Source organism: Phacochoerus africanus, chromosome 2 (genome assembly GCF_016906955.1).
Source record: "Phacochoerus africanus isolate WHEZ1 chromosome 2, ROS_Pafr_v1, whole genome shotgun sequence".
NCBI lineage: Eukaryota > Metazoa > Chordata > Mammalia > Artiodactyla > Suidae > Phacochoerus > Phacochoerus africanus.
This window is the reverse complement of record NC_062545.1, coordinates 10,946,411-10,965,407: the sequence shown is the minus strand read 5'-3', so window position 1 is coordinate 10,965,407 and position 18,997 is coordinate 10,946,411.

Genomic DNA, 18,997 nt, shown 5'->3' with positions numbered 1-18,997 from the left:
ACCTGCTGTTTATCAAGCATCTGCTATGGAGAGAAAGGTTGTCCTGGGAAATTAATTTGGGCTATTTCATTTAACTGTCATGATAGCGCTGTGAGTAGATAGCCTCCTTTATCTTACACATGTGCACCTCAGGTAAAGAGGTTAGGCAACTGGCCTAGCGGGGAAGAGGTACGAGGGAGCCCCAGCGCCTCCCCAAAAGCCCCAGCACCTGCCCCAAAGCCCTTCATTTCTCTCCTGAGAACCCTTTCTTCTCTGCCTCCTCTAAGGAGTTGCACTTTTCCATTCACCTAGCCTCTAGATTTTTATTCCCTTGATCTACTGAGACCCTCTATATGTATAATTTTTCCCAAACTATCCTGCAAAAAAGGGTCACTTTATATGAGTTGTTACAAAATCAGTCTTATCATAGGGTTCCCCATCTGTGACTCTGCACTGAACAGAAAGGTAATTTAAACAACTGCCCTAATATAGCCCAAGTGTCTATTTCTTCCTTCTTTTCTATGTATTATCCATCTTTCTTTAGGTTAAAAACTGGCCGTCAGACAAATAGTGTCTCTTTAATGGAGGCAGCTTGAGGCATGTGCCACAGATCCATTCAGAAAACAGTGCAGGTACACAAAACTTACCTGCAAGGGTTTCTGGACTGCACCTAGGTTCCTTAGGACTCAAAGTGTATGACTTTTTTGTGTCCAACCCCATGGAAACTACCTGTTTCTGGACTATATCTGCTCCTTAGAAATGCTGTTTGGATACTTAATTAGGTCTGCCCTCCCCTTCCGGTTAACTTGACAGCCTGCTGCCAGAGTTAATAATTAACAAGGTGTCATAGTACCTCTAACAGTCGCTCAATTCTTTGCTCACCTGCCTCCCCATCTCTTCCTGCTGCTTCTGAATTGCTTAAACTCCCTTGGGATACAAGCTCCCTATAATAAATCATGGCACAAAGGCACAGACTTTTGTGGCTCTAGCTGAAATTCACAATGGGGCAAGCCCAGGAGGCAATCACCTGGCTATTGCTCTAACCCATGTGCATCCTTGGTGCCGCTTAAGCACAGGTGAGCATGAAGTTTTAATGAGGCCTTAGCTGCAAATGCATTGTGCAATTACTGTTAAGATGGGTGAACATTTGGCCCAGAAAGAATTGCATTTTAAGCAATAGGGTTTCCCTATTAGCTGTTCCCAGCTATTAATTCAACCAGTTTGTTTATACGTTTTGACAATTGTTCATGTGAAAGAGACCTGGGGATTTTATTTGACCACAATTTCATTATAAGCTAACAGTATGATATGGCTGCTAATAAAAGTTAATGCAAGTTTAGGGTACATTAAGTGAATAGTCCAAGTAAAGAAAGGCAATATCCCCACTATACTTTACTCTTATAGGTACATGGATCTTATTTTTCAAACCCAAAATTTGGCAAACGTGATCGTGCCTGCAGAGACCCTGGCATGGAATTTGAAAACATTACTATCCTTAAAAATCTGCATAACACCAGGATGTGTCATTGATGTATTTGAAGAACAGTCATTTATTCATTCGATCATTCACTTATTTTGTTGTTGTTGTTGGAGTAAATATCTATTCAATTGTATGCTATGCGAGGCTTTATTCTAGATTCAGGGGTAAGGAAGAAGCATTCTCTGATTCTAAGCATTTTTGTTCTCCTCTGAGGTGCAGACAGAGGCACTTAGGAGGAGATGAGAGAAGGGCTGGCTTTGGGGGTGAGTCACTATGAGTGAAGTTTGTAAATGGAACATGTGCTAGTCTTGCAGATTCAGGAAAGACTGCTAAGGAAGTGAGGTCTACCTAACTGTTGAATAGAGGTATGGAAAATGAAAGTGTGGATACATGGTGGTGGAAGGATGAGGATGGACGAGTGACCCAGGAAGAGTGAACGGGACTCAATATGGCTGGGCTGTCATAGGAAAATGAAGGCCAGAGTGGTCAGTGGGGACCAGATCACTCAATCTCTATGTTCAGTTGGAGAGACAAATTGATAGACAAATATATAACCCAAACAAATGTAAATAAGCATGCCAAGGATAATAAAAAAGATACATGTACTAAGTGCTATAGCAACATAAAGGAGTGAGTGACTAACTGCCTAGAAAAGGTCACAAAGAAAGTGATATTTGAATGAAGTTTTGAATGGTGAGGAGCTGATCACATAGGAAAGAGGTGGATGGTACTTCATGCAGGGGACAAGGCCTGTGCAATGGTAAAAAGAAATGGGAGATGAGACCACAATTTCAGGTTATATACAGATTCAAAAGGCTGATATGAACATGCAAAGGAATCTTAACTTTACCTACAGGAAATCAGAAACTAACGAAGGATCCTAAGCTTACATGTAATGTTTCAGTTTTCTATTACTGCATACCAAAGCATCAAAATATGGTGGCTGAAATAATAGTGATTTATAATTTGTAATGATTCCATGGGTCAGCAGCAGGGCAGTTCTCCATGTAGGTTCAGCTGGAGTCTCTCATGCAGCTGCATTCATCTGGGAACTCAGCTGGGGCTGGAAATCCAAAACACCTCACTCATGTCTGGGGCCCTTGTGCTTACCCTTAGCTGCAGCACCTTGCTTTCTGGACATGGCCTCTCTTCCTCCAACAGCCAGTTCTGGACCATCCTCCTCACTGCATGATGACTGGGTTCTAAGAGGGAAGAGTTCTAAAGGACAAGCGCTGATGTGTCAGCACTTAGCTCTGCAATTGCATCATGTGTGCTGATATATGTTTGGTCCAAGCAAGTCGTGTGGCCAACCCCAAGTCAATGTAAGTCATGACTACTCAAGGACATGAGCACGGGGAGACATACCTGTTGGGGAGCCACCAGTGTGACAGTCTACTACAAACGGGAGACAGATACCTTCCCACAGTAAAAAGGATGGTGTGAAAGGGTAGAAAAAGGACACAATTGAAAAGATATGATAAAGAGGAACTGTACTCAAGTAGAAAGAATAGAATTAAGACAAGAACAATACTAGAGTAGAATCAATAAGACCTGGTGACATATTTGATGTGAGGGGTTGGGAGGGGGGGAGAAAGAGATTGAGAACAGTTTTGTTGGAGACATTGAGTAGAGAGTTATATCAGTCTGTGGGCATTTTTTAAAATATAGATAGTGTTTGGGGAATGAGAGAAAAGGCATAGGAAATAGAACATGAAAAAAAGAAGAAAAGATAAGTAACCATTAAAATAAATTAAGGTGAATGGTTAGAAACATGAAGACCGAAAAAGAATGGCGACATTGGGAAACTCAGGATAAAATCGAGAGAGATTAGTACTATCAAATGTGAAGTCAAGTCAAATAAGAATGAAAATTTGTCATTGTGGTTGAAAGCCATTGATACCCTTTGGGTTGGTGGTTGAATACTTGGAGATGGTAAACTGGGCATAGGAATAACTGGCATATAAAGACGTGGAGATACCAATATGACTTTAACTTTTTCTAAGATCCTCTGACCCCTGCAGTCTCTGGTGGCGAAGTTAGTCCTGCCCTTGTGGCTCCGTGAACCCTGAGAAAGACCTACCACCTGTCAGTCCTCCAGAGGTCAGGCTGCTTGCAATGTAGTACAAAGGTCATGTGCCCACAGGATCCCACAGCTGCAGGATTAAGCTCTCACAATGGTTATATCCTTGTCACAAGATACCACTGGGAAGAATCTAAGCAACCGTAGTTTAATGAGGAAAGTGAGAGACAGAAACAGAGAAGTTTCTCAAAAGAAAAAAGCAGGGATTATCTTGAAGATGGAAAAATTATGTAAATTACTTGTGGGTTGATATGGCTGTCATTTGCAGCTAAAATCTCTATCTTCTTCCCTTAGTCTCAGGACTAGTCATATTTTCCTCCTCTATTTGAGATGCAAAATCAATCTGCATCTTCTCTGGTCTCACGCAGGGAGACTGCCTCTGTTTCCCCTTGTTCTCACTTCCCCAAGCAGGTTTTTTATCTGGGTAGTTTCCCAACAGAAAACTCTCCAAGAGGAAGTCTGATGCCGGCTACTATTGTATCCCCCCAACCCTGTTACACGATGAGTAGTGTCTGTTCAAGTTCTGGTGATCACCTGCTTGAGATTTTTCCAGTACAGTTTTAAATTGCATGTAGTATTATTATGTCCAATAAAGAATTCATTCTATGTATGCAAACACATTGTTATACCCTTCCATAACATTCTATAATTATACACACATAGTACATAAATTCAAAGCCTTGGAAAAAATAATTTATCAGATCACGTGTTTAGTTACTATATGAAAAACATGGTGGTACCCGTAGCTTGAAAAGGTGGGGAAAATCAATCACAAGCCTATTCTGTTACTCATACCCATGTCGATGTTTGCAGAAAGAAACTAGCAAGATCTGGATTTGGTGTTTCTACAGCTAGTGACCACAGCCTGCCTAGTGCCTAAGCACCCACCCATCCAAGGGCTACAAAGGCCTACCGGCACTTCCATTGCTCAAGTAAACCTTCTCACACAGTCTTCACAATTCTTTTTTTTTTTTTTTGTCTTTTTGCCATTTCTACGGCTGCTCCCGTGGCATATGGAGGTTCCCAGGCTAGGGGTCCAATTGGAGCTGTAGCCACCGGCCTCTGCCAGAGCCACAGCAACGTGGGATCTGAGCCACGTCTGTGACCTACACCACAGCTCACGGCAATGCCGGATCCTTAACCCATTGAGCAAGGCCAGGGATCAAACCCACAACCTCATGGTTCCTAGTTGGATTCGTTAACCACTGAGCCACGATGAGAACTCCATCTTCACAATTTTCAAGTCAACATTGTCGTACTTGTTTCATACATGAAGGTACAGAATCTCAGAAAACATTTCAAAGGCTCTTCTCATTCTCAACAATTTCTAGGATGATGGGAGAGTGCGTGGGCTTGGAGGGGAAAGGTAAAGGCTTGAGTTTTGACGCCAGTATTTGTATTAGGTAGCTAAGTTTGGCCAAGTTAATTACCTTCCCTGAGCCCCAGGGTTGGTGTCTGGAGCACAATAATAGCATTTATCTCCTAGGCTCATTGTAAATTTTAAATGAGTTAATATATGTGAAGAATACCTGACATCATAAACATTTGTGAAAATCCAGCTATTTTACCTATTTTGAGATTAATCTAAAAGGGACATTTTGATGGGTAACATCTAGAATAATTTTGGCCTCTCATAATAGAAGTTTAGATAAGATTCTCTGTAGTAACGCATATGTGATTAATTTGTGTCATCCCTTTGGTATTTCATATATTATTTGCTGCCAGCAGCACAAGAGCTGCAGAATTCCCAAGTGTCGGTCTCCACATGGCCCCTGAGGTCCCTGTCCAACCCACCCAGTCCCTTCCCAAGCTTCCTCACCCTGAGAAGGACAGATCACCTGCAGCTTCCGTACCACCGGGGGCTCGCTTGCAGGGGATGAGGGTCACATGATCATCCAAGGTTCAGTTGAGTTGGAGGGGTTTGCTGAAATGTCTGCTTGGAGACTCAGGATTTAAATCCATTTGACAAATATCATCTCAGAGCAATTGTCCAAGAGCTTTTTTTTCCCCATCCAACAAAATACCATATTCAGAATAAACCAGTCCTCTGTCGACTTTTACCACAGATAACTGATACAGTCCAAAAAATGAATTCCAGAATTCCCGTCGTGGCTCAGCATAAATGAATCTGACTAGGAACCACAAGATTGCAGGTTCGATCCCTGGCCTCACTCAGTAGGTTAAGGATCTGGCACTGCTGTGAGCTATGGTGGAGGTCACAGACGCAGCTCGGATCTGGTGTTGCTGTGGCTCTGGCATAGGCCGGTGGCTACAGTTCCGATTAGACCCCTAGCCTGGGAACCTCCATATGCCACAAGTGCGGTCCTAAAAAGCAAAAAAATAAAAATAAAAAAATAAAAAAAATAAAATAATTCCTCTCTCCTAAATGCTTATACTAGTGAATCATGTGGTTGAAATTAATTTTAATTTACTTTACACAGTACTTGGTATTTATTATAAAATATAATTTATCCTATTCAGCAAAACTTTTAAAAAGATAAAATGACCAAAAACACTGGGAGAGAATCACAAAGTTTGGTATAAATGCCCAACTTAATTCTTGCACCATACACACTCGGAAGTGTGTATTTTCAGAAGCCTGTGATTATGTAAAAACATGATTTTGTAACTGGATTTCTTACTTACCATCTTTCCATGCTCAGAAGTGGGACTCTAGATTATTATTTTTTGTTACATATTCTGACTTATGAAACAAATCTCTAATTGCTACATTTAGATTTTTCTATGTAAGCTATAAAAGCTGCCAAATTATTTCTAAAAGTTTAGTTACCAAAATAAATATAATGGAAAAAAAAAAGGAGACACAAAGGAAGAGACTGAAAAGCTATAAGCATCCATGCTGTGTTTAGATTTGCCCCTAAAATTATATATGTGGGTGGGTCCATCGCTGTCAGTGTGAATTTACACTGGAGTCAGAAGTGGGTTCCTCACTAGTCACACATTGTATTTAAGCCCTCCGTGCTCACCAAGCCCTTAAGCTCTGTAAACTCTGTAGGTAGGCTGTTCCTTTTAAGAGTTTCATCATTTAGCATTTGGGAAGTTTCACTGAAGTCCATAGTTACTGTCTCCATGACTCCCTTACCAAAATGTTAAAGCATCTTCAGTAATAAATTTTGGCTCTAAATCAAAGTACCTGAAATGTGCCCAGCTCAGGTACCACCCTTAACATCCTCATTTCACTGGCCATGTCAGCATGGCAGGCTGTTAATCAATAAAAACCACTGTGACCCAATAGGTCACCTGGGACACTTATGAAGAAAGAGTTTTGCATGTGTAAAAAGCTTATCTTTAGCTCTGCCAAAATCGGGTGTGTATATATATAAGTTGCGCACACGCACACACACACACACACACAATGAACTTCTAACAATCCTAAACTTCTAGCAATCTTCCCCATTCTTTCGATAATTGTTTGTTGGGAACTTTAACTAAAATTTATAGGAATTTAAAGGAATATAGCCTAGAACAACAATTTCTTTTTTGGAGACTCAACTAATAATAGCTCATGCTTACTGCAGCAGCTTGCCCCAGAAGGATCCCCAAGCACCGAGCAGAATACATACATAGAATTAGCATCACTCACACAGCGGAGGGAGGCCTGCAAAATCCAATAGCCATTCTTCACCTGCCATGTTACAAAGCCCAGCGCAGTAGGATTTAAGAGCGTGATCAAAGAGTAACTTTTCTAACGGAATCTCCAGGGGAATATAGGGTGACAGTATAATTACCCCAGTTAGAATTTAGCCAGCCACAGAATTAATACTACCACTACTCTTGTAGGAAACAAAGAGACAGGAGAGGACCCGGAGCTCTTTAATGGCCAAAAGAGGTCAAGCCCTTCGTTTTATATCTCACCCCAGAGACACATGAGATATTTCCCCCTGACCAGGATGCCATCCGAGGCTGTCCCTTCTATTTTTTAACTGGACTGAAGAAAATCGTCATTATTTTAATAGTGCATTGCCCTTGCGTTGCCAAGGATACGTACAGATCCCAAGGCCTACAGCCTGGGCAGGTAATCATGGTGGAACAGACAGCTTGGTCTCTCTCGCCGCAGTCACGGACAGAGAAATGACTTTGCTGGGGCGCTTTTGTGTTTGAGGGAAGAAGACACAAAGGATAAAAGAGAGCCCTTTAGAGGCGAAGACTTTACTGATCTGTCTGTACTGACTTGAGTTTAAAACCTTGGCATGGGAGCCTTGGCTTATGACTAAGTGGAAGACGGGTCCTTGATATAAATTATCACCCCCCACAGCAGACGTAAGGGGAGGCCAGGAACGTCTCTCTCCTCCTTACACATTTGTCTTTTACCTGAGTCTCCAACCCAGGGTCTCTCAAGGTCAATGTGAGGGTCTGGAGGCCAGGGAAGCTGTGGAGGCAACCCCATGGTTCCCCTAGGATGGTAGCTCCATGCCCGCACAACAGGTTTTTCTAGAAATCTCTTGTAGGCAGTTTTCTGAAAGTTGATCAAAAGTTTTCAAGTATTCACATGCCCTTAATTAGCAGCATCTTGGCTACTTCCACCAAGACGCAGGAGGCACCCGTGCCCTCAAGAAACGTGGGTAGATCTGGGCATTTTCTTCCTTTATACTAGGAAGGTTTGAAGGATAATTTTACAATTAGATAACATTAAGAATGATGAAAGCTAGAGAGCGGAAAGCAGCCAGAATTAATTACTTACTTGAGGGTCTGCTCAGGCCTCTTTGGCAGCGTTCATGCTGATTTTATTAGGGCGAATTAACCCTTGGTATTCAAGTCGAGCCTGCTCAGTACAACTGCAGACTTGAGGGCCCCCTGTTTCTCACCATCACTTCCTCCTCCTCTCCAGCTCTGGCTCCCCACCGAGCAGCTTTAGCTCTGCATCACTTTTTTCTCTTATTCATTTCATTTGCCTGATCACTAAGTGGACATGGTATTTCCAGAAAGAAAACTGCATTTGGAAAACATTAAGGTTGCACTTCCGGCTTGCTCTTTGGCTCCCTGCAGGCAGCTCACATATGTCTACCCTAGAACGGGTGGATAAGCAGCTGAATAAGTGAATGGCTGGTGTGCAAAAGTCAGCAGTTACTGCTACTCGTTTATCTGATGCTTATTTAACAAATATTTATTTAATACTTCATGCACAGGGAGTGCTTTTTGGGTTATAAGGAATACAAAGATGCTTGCAACATGATTCCTGACACGAAAACCTTACCTGTAAGGAGAGATATGAATACAAAAAGAAAAATTGTGTGTACTCTCTTCTACATTTTTTCAATAAAAATCCCACAGAAATTTTTTAAATTAAAAAAGAAATTTTAAATTATAGTTGGTTTACAATGTGCTGTCAATTTCTGCTGTATAGCAAAGTGACCCAATCACACATATATACATTCTTTTGCTCATATTATCTTCCATCATGTTCTTTCACAAGTGACTGGATATAGTTCCTGTGCTATGCTATGTACTCTGTTTTAGAAAACAATGTCATACTTTTGTAACATAGCCTAAAACTATGTATCATATTGAGAAGTGCTGCTGTAAGTGTAAATAATTGTATATATTCAAGATAAATGGTAATTATTTAGAGAAACACAGGAAAATAATTACTTGAGTGCCCATGTGCTGTATAAAGGCCATCTTAGATTATATTAGTCCAAGAAGACCAAAAACAATGTCAGGGCACTAATGAAATTTCTATTATTCCCTTGTATTGGGTCAGAAGTAGCCTTATTCATATTCAAATATGAAGAAACTAAGATAATGCCATTTATTTCAGAAGAAATTTGGAGCTGCTTAATTAAAAGCTTGTACACAATAAAACCATAAACATTTAAAAGAAAAACAGAACATGTAGGAGGGTGATCAGATTCATCAAAAACCTGGAATAACATCATATCCATGATTAAGCATCAAATTCAGCACTGAAATTCTTCTATCCAAAGCAAAACTGGAAATATTAGGAGAATACAATTCCTTGGCCATGATGAAAAAAGCCAACACTAGCTATGTGGAAGAGGTAAATTTTCCTTGTACAAGAAACCGTGTTTGAAGAATGTAAGTCATAATTTCAACATCAATTTTTATGAAATGTGCAGGAGTGTTTTTCATGTAGCTGTTCTTCCAGTAGGTCTTAATAAACATTGATTAAAAAGAAGACAAACAACTCAGTAAAAACGGGCAAAACAGATGAGCAGACATTTCAACAAGAATATAAACAAAGAGTCAATAAGTACATGAAGAGATGCTCAACATCATTAGTCATCGAGGAAATGAAAATTGAAACCACAATGAAATACTGCTACACATCTATTACAATGGTTCAAATGAGAAGGTCTTAACTTCCAAGGGTTGGCAAGGATATGGAGCAACCTGAACTCTTACATATTGCTAGTGGGTTTGCTAAATGGTAGCGAATCTCTGACAAACAGTTTGGTGGTTTCTTATAAATTTAAATACTCAGTAAAAACAAAACAATTTTATTTTTAGGTATTTACGCAAGAGAAATATAAACATGTATCTACAGAAAGACCTATATACGAGTGTTCTTAGTAGTTTGTAACAGACCTTGAACTGGATCAACTCAGATATCTGTCAACTGTTGAATGGATAAATAGACGGTAATATAGGCAATGGACTATTACCCATAAATAGTGAACAAAAATGCGCCCCTACCATCATGGAGTTTATATTTTCAGGAGGGAGGCAAATTAGTAAGCAAGTAAATGTATATGAAAAGCAACCAGCAGTAAACAGTATTAGAAAGAAAAATGAAGATGACCATGAAATGGAAAGTAAAAGGATATAAGCTGATGAGAACTGTTATTCTCCAGCGTCTTAGGGCAGATGGTCAGGAAAGACCACCCAAGTGATGCTGTTTGAGCAAAAACATGAATATAGGGAAGATGTAAACTGAAAATATCTAGGTGTATCAGGCAGAGGAAACAAAGTTTAAAGAAACCAAAACCAGAAGCAATTTCAAAAAGACATCCCATGTATGGGGCCCAGGACAAGAAAGCAACACATTGAAAGATACAGTCATTTTTTATTTAGAATGTTACAAGTCTTGTCTTCCCAACCTTGGATCAATGGCACTAGAACTTATAAATAAGGCAGTTGACACTTGCAACACTGTCCTATGTAAATGGCAAAGTGCTCTTTAGTCTTCCCTAAAGGAGCAAATTTCAAAAGCAGTTTTAGCACTCTACCTAAGACCACGCTCTGGTCTTTTATTAAACATAAGCAATGGGTTAAGCAAAACTTGAAGGCAGCATATATTTTTGAATCCCCAAGAAAACTTTGAAACCAGCTACCACATCTGTAGCACGGTGGAGATTTTACATGAGATGTACCGTTGCTGTGGCAACATTAACACCACTCCCTCTGGCAACTGCAAGAGCAAGGTGTCGACATAACATGCTTTAGTGATTTTACCATCTTCAAATGTAGGGAGGAATCCAGGGAGATGTTATCTCAAGTAATTGTCACTTATTCTTGGGAAAACATCCTCAGAGGAATTGCAGGTCCTAAATCAGTCCTTCATTTTCTCTTAAGGAGCATAACGAGTATTTCTAATCCCTACCAGAGATCTGTGACCTCCCTTCTTTGACTTTTTCCTTTCTTCCAATGATTCATTTCATAATTATTTCCTGAATACCTACCAGGGGTTAGATAATATTTTAAATGCTAGAGATATCATGGTAGTTGAAGCAGACAAAAATCTTTGATCGGTGGAATTTACATTCTAATAGGGAAGACAGATAATAAATGTAAGTGAATAAAGATACAATATTATATAAATGTAAACAGTGATAAATGCGATGAAAAAACAATACTGTTTAACCAGAGAGGGTGTAGATTAGTGCGATATTACAGAAAGGATAATCAAGGAAGTCTATCTAAGGACTGATATTTAAGTAGAGACCTGAAGGAACGGAGGGAGTAAGGATTTCAATATTTGGGAAGGGGGAAAAATGCAAGGAAGGTGATACTAGAATACACACAGATTTTTCCTTAAATGTGAGGATGCCAAAGAAGGGAGTGGGGTGAGGGCTGGGGCGGGTGGTGGATTGACATCAGTGAGACTCAGCTTACAGAGGGCTCCATTTCAAATATGAAAGGTTTGCTTTCCTGATATCATAGTCACTGCTTCTTCATCTTGGTTCCCTTCTTCCTGCCTTACTTAAAAAGGCGTGTTAGTTTTATTTTAAGCATAATTATGGAAGTTACTGAGGGACTGGGTAATTGGCTGGAGACTCTCATGGTCTTGTACATATTTTTAAAGTATCACTCTGGCTGCAGAGTAGATAATATATAGTAGAAATGTTGCTGAGAAGAGTTGACACAGGAGAGATTAAGAGGTTACTCTCAATTCCATGTTAGAGATGACTGTGATTTAGACTATGGCATTTGCCTTCATAAATCATGTAGCATTCAGCCTTGAAGGATGGTGTGTCAAGATTGTATTCATCCTAATGTAGAAACCCCATTGCAATGATTTCACCGCACGGGGAATTATTTTTCTAGGAGATAAAAAGTCTGGAGATACGCAGTCTAGAAAAAAATGAATGCTCAAGGAAGTCAGCAAAACACAGTCTCCTTTCTGTTTCCTATTCCAACTATTCTTCTATCCTTAACATGTGCTTCTCATCCTCCTGGTTGCAAGATGGCTGCCTCCACTCCAGGCATGGCAGCCACATTCCAGGCAGGAAGAAGAAACAAGGATGAAGAAGCAGTAACTATTCTATCAGGAAAGCAAACCTTTCACAAATGCCTCTCTGAAGCTTTTGTTCCTATTATGTTGTCTGAACTGGATGACATGACCAACCCAGGAGGCATAGGACTGTATTGTGGCAGCTGCAAAGTCCTGGGTGTCAGCACATCTACCCAGCCACACACGGAGGGCTCATTTCCCTGAAAGACTTGCCTATTTGTGTCATTTAATCTAAAGATGGAGAAACCACCTTCGGCAATAAATTTGGGGTGCTTAGGAAAACAATTCGCCTACCCGTTTTCTGAAGAATCCAGGAGTCTAACAAAATGGAATGCTGTATTTTAAAGGTTCAGTGACTTCTCACCTACAGCAAAATTGAGAAATTAACCATTCTAGCCCCTCACCTTGTGACCCCCACCAAACTTGAAAGAGGACACATGAATGGCTGCACAACTCTAGGGGGCTGGCAGGTCAGGTCCACTTCAATCAACTAAAACAGACCCATGTTAGGGAGTCCAGATTTAAAATGTCATTTTAAGGTTTTATGGTCAGACCATAAAACAAAACAGATTTATGTTGTAAATAAAATACGGCTCCTTTTTTTTAGAGCTTGGTCACAAAAGCCATCTTTTTTTTTTTTTTTTTTAATCTTGTATACTTTACTCTTTGGGACCATGCCTTATGTCTGAAAGGAAAGTGTGTCCACCTCCTACCCTATGGGAGGAGAGCAGTGGCCTGCCTGCTGGCTCCTCTTTTTTCTACTAGGGTCACCCTAATTGGTCCCAAGCTGATTTGGAGAGAAAAAGGCTGGAACTGTTACCTGGAGAACTGACTTCCATTCTTTCTTTTTCTTTTCTTTTTTCTTTCTTTTTTTTTTTTTTTGGTCTTTTTAGGGCCATACCCTCGGCATATGTAAGTTCCCAGGCTCAGGGTCGAATTGGAACTGCAGCTGCAGGTCTACACCACAGCCACAGCAATGCAGGACCCAGGCTGTGTCTGCAACCTATACCACAGCTCATGGCAATGACAGATTCTTAACCCGCTGAGCGAGGCCAGGGATTGATCACGAATCCTCATGGTTTACTAGTTGGGTTCCTTACCACTGAGCCATAACAGGAACTCCCCCTGACTTCCATTCTGATTGAAGAGCTGGGAAGTGCTCTGGGAGATGCTGCCCACCCTGCGGGAAAGAGTTCTCCTTTCACACACTCACCCAGGGCAAGCAACACGTGCTGGAGTAGGACATTTCTCCTGCAAATCAAAGCAGAGAAGCTGCTACCAGCTGCCCCTTCACTTTGCTCCATCCGTTTTTTGGTTAACTAATTGAATCTCTCTCTCTCTTTTTTATTCTCCATCCTCGTTTCAGGCTGGCAGACAGCAGTGCCATTGGCGGCACAGTTCCATGTATGAATCGGCTGCCAGACCTGCCGTAGTCAACTCCTTCTTGAACTCTCTGTGTGCTAGTTCAGAGAGCACTGTTCCCCCATCATCCCACCATGGCACTTCCAAATAGCTGGATATAATTGGGTTCAGAGGAGTTCAAAGCCATGCTCCAGCATCCTTGTATCAAAGCTCATTGAACAACGGGGGGACCGTGCACTGAAATGCAGGCATGGGGTGAGGAGAGTTATTAGTGGAATACATTCAAATCTGTCACGCTAGATTCCTGGGTACACAACTGGGTTTTGGTTCAGCTTTTAAGAGTTCAGGTGTGGTCCCCAGGAGATGGCTCCTCTAATCGCTGTAAAAATACCTCATTTGTACTAATGCACTTTGCCTATTTCATAGCAGATCCTTGTGAGACTCATTTACATTTTTTTTAAATGTCAAGGCTTTCTCCAGAGATTGTTCATTCATTATATTTATTTTCTTGGACATGATTTTAACAAACCTTCCCCTGAAGAGCTGGTGGCTATTAACTTTACTGAACGGCTGCTCAAGAGAGAGTTAAAAGCACATGGTTTCAGGGGAAGGACTGGGTCACAGCCCCTCAAGGGTATTCATCTGCCCCCAAACTCATTTCATTGATTCTTCATTCACAGGCCATGAGCAAGAGAAGCAAGTGGAAAAGCTTTCTATCGTTCAGCTGGATGGTGGATTCCAACCACCACTAAACGCTCAATTCTGCCACGCTGATTTTTGTGGGCCATCCTTCAGGACTCCAAGAACAGCACTCATGTCAAGAGACGGCATTGAGGGATTCAGGAAAGGGATTTATGAGGAGGAGCATGAATTACAAGGGTGTCCAATGGCTGCCCGATATCCCTCATTTAATTAGCGTATCATCTCAACTCTGCCACGGTAATGTCCCCAGCCACTGTCCTGGGAAACCTCCCACCTTCCAGGAAACATATTTCCCATCTCCCCCATTTAGGATCTGGGACTTGTATAGTTAAAGTGATCCTACACATCTCCTGACCACTTCCTGTTCAGTGAGGAATGTTCTCCAGGACACTACGGACAAAGGTCCTCCATCCTCCACTGGAATACTTTCACTGTCTGGAATTTCATCTTTCCCGAAGGCAACTGTTTCACAATCAGAATTAGTATAAAATTGTCTCTTCATGGAGCTGCATCCACTCCCAGGATTATCATTGCTTCAGTGTGTCTTTTAGAGCAACAATCATTTACTCCTCACAAAAAACCACTTCTTCCACTTAGAAAAATGCCTTTTCATTGCTATTCATTATTTATGCATTCCACAAATATTTACTGGGCACCTATAACAGGCCGGGTTTGGGCTGATGCCAGAGGCATGAGGGTGCCCCTAACTATAAGGAGAATTGCAATTATGCTAAGTGCCATCTTTCCCTAAATCTACTTTGCTCTACATAAAACATTTCACATTACTGGGAGTTCCCACTGTGGTGCAGCAGAAATGAACCCGACTAGTATCCATGAGGATTCAGGTTCAATCCCTGCCCTCGCTCAGTGAATTAAGGATCCAGCGTTGCTGTGAGCTGTGGTGTAGGTCACAGACGCTGCCTGGATGGATCCCTCATTGCTGTGGCTGTGGTGTAGACTGGCAGCTGTAGCTCCAATTGGACCCCTAGCCTGGGAACCTCCATATGCTGTGGGTGAGGCCCTAAAAAAAAAAAATCACAATACTCATTCCTTTCTAAATAAAGACAGCATCCACCACTCACCCCCTGGATACCTCTTATCATGATGCCATTGACATTTGCCACCTAGAAATAAGCACAGATCTTCACATTTGTCCCACTGTTGTTTCTTCTGGTGCATCGGCCTAATTCAGCATTCACAGGGCACACTAGTGTCTAAGATTTGGTTTACATTTAATGAAAACCCATCCTATCTTGTCCCAAAATACTAGGGGAGGAGGGGGTTGAAGTGAGGATGGCTAAACCGAACCATCAATCCTCTTTGTACAAGATCGGTGAATGGAGACTAAACTCAGACTCCAAACAAATTTGGTGAGGGTCCTTTCAGAATACTGCCCCCAGCACACCTCAGATATGGCCCACTTTGATCTCCAGGCAATGCTGAGGATACGTGGATATCATGACAGTTGTGGTGGAGAATACACTTTTATTAATAATTAATAGTTCTGTAAGCATTTACCTAGGCGATTTCTTCCCAGCCTTAGCAAGAAAGGAAATAATATAAGTCACAGGACTGTCTGACGCTCCCCTCCTGGTCCTCCCCAGGAGGCACCTGGACCACTTAGTTAAGGGGACATGGCCAGCTTCTCCATCACTCCTGACATTGTTCAGGATTTGTTCATTGTCACTGCAGAGTGATCGTCCCTGACCACCTCATTTAAAATAGTGTGCACCATCAAAACCTAGCCCCTTAGTCTTGCTTTATTTGTTTCCAGCACTTACAACGAACTTAAATTACACTATTTTGTATTTATTTTGTATTTACTGTCTATTTTCCAATTCCTCCCACAGAGCACAAGCACCAGGAGGCCAAGGACTTGGTTCTATTCACTGCTAAATCCTCAATATCTAAAGCAGTGTCTTGTATTGTATATCAGGAGCTAGAGATATGTTTGTTGAATGACTAAATGAGTGAATGGAAGAACATGTTCACTAGAGGAAGAAATACCTGCATTGTTTCATCAGAACACAGGCCTGATCGCCTCTAGCTGTCCTGCCGAGCTCTGTTTTATGTATAACTGGGATACTATTTCGTAACTGCAACACCTTCTAAAATCTGTAAAAATTGCAATAAAACTTTTAATTTGTAGAGAAAACAATGCCCATTTGAAGATTCCAGATTTTCAGGGCCACCTCTAGCTCAGAGCTCCTTCTTCTACTGAATCAGTGTAGTGCATAGAAAACCACAGGCCTGGAAATCAGTTTTCCTGAAACTTTCCAGAAATCTACACACATGCAGCACTGTGGGGAAGTTTGAGAAGAAAAAGGGACAAAAAAATCTCAAATATAATATGAAATACCATATGCGCTCATTTGTATTGCTTTTTTATGTTGCACATACAAGTGGTATCATATGATGTTTGTCTTTCTCTGTCTGGCTTACTTCACTTAGTATGATAATCACTGGGTCCATTCAGGTTGCTACACATGGCATCATTTCATTCTTTTTATGGATGGGTAATATAAATGAACTCATTTACAAAACAGAAATAGATTCACAGACACAGAAAGCAAACTTAATGTTTACCAAAGGTGATAGTGGATATAGGGTGGGGAGAGAAGATAAATTAGGAGTTTGGGATTAACAGATACACACTACTATATATAAAATAGATAAACAATAAGGACCTACTGTGTAGCACAGGAAATTATATTCAATATCTTGTAATAACCTATAATGGAAAAGAATCAAAAAATAGAAACATATATGTGTGTGTGTATATGTATAAAACTGAATCACTTTTCTGTACACCTGAAACTAACTCAACATTGTAAATTAATTATTCTTCAATTAATATGGTGATAAAAATAATAAAGGCATGCACAACGCCTGGCAAAGAAAAAAAATCACATGAAACACCCTGTTTCTTAAAGCTCTTTAGCTCCCCTGCCATGTACCTTGGCTCCTCTCTCTCCAACCAGGTCTCTTTTTTACAACTCTCCTCTGCCCTCCCAGGAGCAAATAAATGAATTCTGCTTTCTACTGCAGAACATTTAGACAATTTCTACCATCTGCCTCCAAACCGAACTTCAGCCCTCTCTGTGTGAGCAAACACTACTCAAAAGGTTGAGTCATCAATTGATGTCAACTTCAAAATCACTAGAGGAGGGGAAATTATGAAGATGCCTTCCCCAAGATTCCATCCTCTGTGGTTTTCCTATCTAGCATGGATCTAGGCACTGCTGGGAGGAGATGCTGAAGATAGTGGAGGCCCTTCGTCAATGGACCATAAAATACAGAGATAAACTGGGTAGGCCAAACAGGTGAGCCCTCTAAAAGCAGAAAGTTTTCCCTGGCTAGTAGCAGGAGAGGAATTCAGAGAGACTCAAAGCACAGGGAGATCTGACACAACTGTGCTAGCCTGAAAATGAAATCATCCACATGAGAAGGAATGTAAGTAGCCTTGACAGAGAGGCCTCCACTCACAGCGGCAAGGCAGGAGAGGACCTCTGCCCTCCAACCACAGGGAACTAAACTTGATCAATATGCTCAACGTGGCTAATTATTAGAGAAATGCAAATCAAAACTACTATGAGGTATACCACCTTACACCAGCCAGAATGGCCGTCATCAAAAAGTCTATAAACAATAAATGCTGGAGAGGGTGTGCAGAAAAGGTAACTCTCTTACACTGTTGGTGGAAGCGTAAATTTGTGCAACTACTATGGAAAACAGTATGGAGGTTCCTCAAAAAACTCAATATAGAATTACCGTATGACCCAGCAACCCCACTCCTAGGCATCTATCCAGAGAAAAACACATTTCGAAAAGATACATGTACTCCAATGTTCACTGCTGCATTATTTACAATATCCAAGACACAGAAGCAACCTAAAAGTCCACTGACAGAGGAATGGATAATGAAGATGTGGTACATATATATACAATGGAATATTATTCAGCCACAAAATAAGAATGAAATAATGCCATTTGCAGAAATAGGGATGGACCTAGAAATTATCATAATAAGTGAAGTTAACCTAATCAGACAGTGAAAGACAAATATCATATGATATCACTTATAGGTGGAATCAAAAAAAAAAGATACAAATGAATTTCTGTGCAGAACAGAAACAGATTCACAGACTTTGAAAAACGTATGGTTACTGAAGGGGACAGGTTGGTGGAGGGGAGGGACTGGGGGTTTGGGACAGGCATATGCACACTAAGGTCTGTGGCATGATTGGCCAACAGGGACCTGCTGTCTAGCACAGAGAACTCTACCCAGTATTCTGTGACAATAATGTGGGAAAAGAATCTGAAAGAGACTGAATGTGTGCATATGTATGACGGAATCACTGTTGTACAGCAGAAATTATCACGAATCAACTATACTTCAATAAACCGTAAAAAAAAAATAAATTTGACCAACATCCTGAATGATCTTGAAAGCAGGCTCTTCCCTGGATAACCCACAAAAGAACTCAGCCCAGCCAGTACCTTGATTTTAGCCTGGTAAAACCTTAAGTAGAGAACCCATCTGAACCAGATTTATGACCAGCAGAATCATGAGTAATAAAAGAGTGTTGCTTTCAGCTGTTACCTTTGTGGTCAGTTGTTGCTCAGCAATAGAAAAGTAATAGCATCCCCATCATTTTCATCACCTCTTATGTCCCAGGCC